Source organism: Octopus bimaculoides, chromosome 1 (assembly GCF_046866305.1).
Source record: "Octopus bimaculoides isolate indiv1 chromosome 1, ASM4686630v1, whole genome shotgun sequence".
Taxonomy (NCBI): domain Eukaryota; kingdom Metazoa; phylum Mollusca; class Cephalopoda; order Octopoda; family Octopodidae; genus Octopus; species Octopus bimaculoides.
In genome coordinates, this window is record NC_142928.1 from 147,923,221 (window position 1) to 147,928,220 (window position 5,000).

At 31.4% G+C, this 5,000-nt stretch overlaps 1 protein-coding gene across 3 annotated transcripts in view; it reads right to left on the minus strand.

Annotated features, from left to right (window-relative positions):
- LOC106884320 (potassium channel subfamily K member 18) overlaps positions 1 to 5,000 on the minus strand; it is a 197,386-nt gene that overhangs the window by 86,749 nt on the left and 105,637 nt on the right. Inside the window, exon 2 of one of the 3 annotated variants that reach the window (XM_052971312.2) lies at positions 3,658 to 3,691. The exons of the other annotated variants lie outside the window; for them this stretch is intronic. The gene's annotated coding sequence lies outside the window, so the exon portion shown is untranslated. The remainder of the gene's footprint in view (positions 1 to 3,657; positions 3,692 to 5,000) is intronic. 3 annotated transcript variants of the gene reach the window in all.

Consider the following 5,000-nt stretch of genomic DNA (forward strand, 5'->3'; position numbering starts at 1 on the left):
ATAAGTTTCACCGCTGAGGTATATACAGAAGTCAACAGCAGATACTCACATGTAAGCAGCTACACTTTTTCACTCTGTACAAAGCGTGACATATATTCGTTTAGAAAACTCAACATGGAAATATATACGTAAGTAACAAGGCGTTTTTCGGTCTTGCATCCTTAGGGTCTAATATACTTTAAGACGCTAATTTAAATTGAAATCGAACACGCATGTGATGTGTCAAACATTTTGTAGTATTACCAGAACAGATATTTTCATACTTTTGTGCTAAAGATGTAAAGGTAACCGTTTCTAAGTAACATAATTCATTTCACTTGAAAATAATAATTTTTCACCACGGAAAGGCAATTATTTTCAGCTTTTATCGATGTTTTCTGGTGCAGTATTTTAAATCATATTTTTATGTTTACAGTGTATATTCACGCAAACGCCATAGGAATAAGTACATTCCAGTGAAATAAAATGGTATTACTTATAAACAGTTTAGTTTCTAATAAAATTCCATGCACATACACACACGCATATATATATATATATATATATATATATATATATATATATATATATATATATATATATGTGTGTGTGTGTGTGTGTGTGTGTGTGTGGTGTGTATGTATATTTATATATATGCGTGCATGTATAATCATATATACACATATACATACATACACACACACACACACGCATACATACATACATACATACATACGATTCTTTCATTTCGAACAAATCCCCAAACGACGTTATTCCTTTCATTGTTGGTCATTTATTGTCCTTACAAAGTTGTTATACTGTTTCTCAATTGTCTAATTTTCTTATTCTCTAGCTTTTATCTTCACAAAATATTTACTACTCGCCTTCAATAAGCTGAATTTGTTTGTGGAACGAGGAGTTTTATCTATTTTATACTGCAGGGTAGCTACATGATGTTTACAAAAATGTTTGTTTTGTTTCTTAATTTTGAGATGATTGTAAATCTATTTTCTGCTGTCGCAAAAAGTAGAACTCATAAATGTTTCAATCATTTGCCTCCATGCATTTTTAGATACTCAGTGGTGCAAATTATAATAATTTATCCGTTTGTGCTCCACCTTCTCCTATGCTATTTATTCCTATTTGCCAAATAATATATTCACTTATATGCTGTCCTTTCTCTTTCCACTTCTTGCTTTGTACTCCTCTTTTACTTTATGTATTTACTAATCGATTGACCCTTGTATAGTAAACTGTTCTTTTAAACATCCTATGAAGTGAACAAAACAATTTTAACCCCTAATTATATCAAGATTTAAAAAGACTGATAAATAGAAAACTACAAGTAATTGTAAGTACCGTAATTGGCATCATGTAGAGGAATTGTCCAACTAAATGGTATTAAATGAACGTGGTGTTTAGCAAGTAAAATTTGGAAACTTGAGATACAAAAGTTTGTTTTAATGCCGTTGTATTTAATTATGAAGGACAGTTCTCTTGCAGCAGAAGAAAAGTGTGAACAAGAATTACTTGTTGATAATGATTTGAGAGAATGAATTACTGGTTGAGTTACAGTAACACATTTAAAGGAATAGAGAGAATTTCTACAATGAGATAAAGTATTTTGTTTAATGTTTACGTGATGAGCGGTAGATAAATTGTAATGGTGAAACATGAATAGAAATAAGGTTATGCGAATGAAAAGATACAGTAAGAAAACTGTACAATGGTAAGTTACCGTGTTGAGGTTGTCAATGAGGTGTATTAGTTCAATGTAATATAAAGAATATACACAAAATTCACACACACAATGGTACACATAAAATAATACGTTACACAATAATATTACATGAACATAACTTGAACAGAGTCACCTATGCTATTTGACAAGTGCAATGTTACAAAATCAATGCCATGTGAAGTATATTGCACGAAAGAGAAATATTGTTTATTTCACCAAATCAGATGTAATTGATTTTATGGAAGTTGAACTATATGTTATGTCATTCAATATTTTCTCGTGATAGTTCTTTGGAAAATCATCCCATTTTCATATGTTCTTACTCATTCAATTCTTTTCTCGTTTAAACACCATTTTCGAGAACCCTACTAAGATGAACTTAGTTATTGCCAACATTACCAAGAAGAAAACAGAAGAAACATATATAAATACATAAATAAATAAAATTCTGTCAGCAAACACTTTCGGTAGGTGTATAATATTTGGACACATATATATAAAAAGAACCAAATTCAATAACAGTCTTATTGATTTCATTACATTCAAAACGGCTTTTTTTTTTTTTTTTTCAAATGAAGTAGAATATGAAAGATTGTACGGAGTCGGAAGTATCAAATCCCAATCATTATACTGTTAGAATATTATAGATTTATTTTTCCCCACAAAGAGAGGGGAGGTATTAATAATGGCTTGGGGTGTTATATTAACACCTGCTTAAAATACTTCCAAATGTAAATATCAAATTCTTTTTTTGATGATGAAATTTTAATAATTACTTTTCGTCAAGTTATATAATTTTTTTTATCATCTACAAAACGAATGAAGCTAGGAAAAATTCATATAAAAGAATTATAATTACAGCAGAATATATTAATATTCCCTATATTGCCAAAATACAGGAATAATTTAATTTTTTTTATAGCTTATTCTTTCAACATGATTCAATATTAGCTATATGTATACATAACTATGTATGAAATCATAGATGTCGGCACTTTAATAACTTAAAAACGAATATCCAGAAAGGAAACAGTTGAAAGATGAAAGGCGATTGACGAGACCAATGTACAAAATGGCTTCAGATAATTAAACTTTGTGCTAAACCAGCATTTTAAATGTAAAGCCATTAGTCATGGTAAAGCAATTTAAAATTGATTGGAAATCATTCCGTAAATGAATTGGATGAGTGTGTAATAACTAACTACATAATATCTATTATCCAGTGTAAAACAATTCGATCCTCGTAAAATGATTTGAAACAAATCTAAACAATTGGATTATCATCAGGGTTATGAGAAAGCTTTTAACCTAAAACGAATCAAATACAGATATCGATTTCTTTGCCAAGACACAAGACCAATTTAAGAGAATATTGGATCGTCACCGACATATTCTCTTATTTTATCGATTCTGAAGAAATTGTAAGTATAGCCGAGCGTAGTTGTACTTGAGCATAGAGGACTGATAGACTCGCAATTAGATATTTAAATGTATTTAGAATATTGGTTTCAATTTTTGGCACGAGGTCAGCAATTACGAGATAGTGGTTAAGTCGATTACATCGACCTCAGAACTTAACTGGTAATTGTTTTACCGATCTCGAAAGGATGAAAGGTAAAGTCAATCTCGGCGGAATTTGAAACCAAAACTTAAGGATGGATGAAATGCTGCTAAGCATTTTGCCCGGCGTGCTAATGATTCTGCCAGCTCACCGCCTTAAATATATTTAAAACATTACAGACAGTTTACTGTGTATTCGTTTCGAAATTTTAAATATTCTGAACGGGAGAATAGGCAGTGTTGGACGAAATACTTTGTGGTATATGATTACATCACTTTACATTCTGAGTTCAAATGACATTCAGTCTACTTTGACATTTCTCCATTTGAGATTGATAAAATAAATACTAGAGTTGATTTAATGGGTTAAAACTTACAAAGTGATGCCTCCGTATGGGCACGATCCAGTAACTGAAACAAGTAAAATAATAAAATAAAATAATACGGGAACGTTTATCAAGGATTTTAGTTTTGATTCATGGCATCGTATTAGTTTTCTTCGAATCAGATGATTAAAATAATTAAATAGTGATTAATAAGGGTATCAACTTGAGAAAATCATTAAATGTAACAAATGAAAAGAAATTCGACAGAAACTGAAATGAAAGGAAAAGCAATCTAAACTATAGAACACAAAGACGGAAGTAATATCGATTAAATTCCACTTAAAGATGAGAAGCAACATATAATTGTTTATAATAAGAAATAGTAATAAGATAGATTTTCTTCAGTAGATGTGGTGTCGGCAAATGAGATCGCATCATAATGAAGAACCAAGTGTTTGTATTTTATTTCTGGTATTATATTGCATAATTTAGATAGTGCTTTTCTCTTGATATATATATTTCTTAAAGTATTTTATCTGAAAATCGGTTATCAGTTATAAGTCTTCTCGAAGACATTTCTCAATGCACTTGCACAATACAAGTTAAAACAATAAAGAGCGTTATTGCTTGGTGAGACGCAAACAAAACAAAAACGAATGCCATTGTTTGTGCGAAGCTAATCTGTGATAATATAATTTGTTCTTTCCAGGGCAAGGTATATCTTATGTCACCTCGTTATTCTCAAAACCGGAAACAAAAATTGACAGTTATATATATATTATAACTTCCAGTAAGATGAATAATATAACAATATTAAAGAATTACATAAACTAGACTCTGAAAATGAATACACACACACACGCACGCACACGCACACGCACGCACGCAAACACACACACACACACACACACACACACACACACACACGAGGGGGGGGGAGGCTAAAAAGTTTCTGGCTTTCAGTAAGAGAGAATACAGGTGGATCAGTTAATTATGATGTTATTCAACATATTCCCTTCAAAGATTCACACATTGCAGTGGTCTTTCAGTTTTTCTAAGCCCTGTAAAAGAACTTAGACGGTTAGGCCTCCAACCAGGCCTTTCGGGACACCCTTAAAGCTAGGAACTTTCCAGCACACCCTCGTCTATACATATATAGTTGAAATTTTCAGAAAAACAAAACACGAAGACAGGTGTAAAAAAAACAAGCAGATGTATTAGTTTGACACTCGGGAAGGTGAGAAAGTCTTTTACGTTTCGAGCCTACGCTCTTCAACAGAAAGGAACAAGAGGAAGTAAACAGAGAGAATATATATGTTCTCGTTAAAGACTTTTTCAATTCCCGAGCGTTATACTAATACATCTGTTTGTTTTCTACACCACCTGTTTTCGTC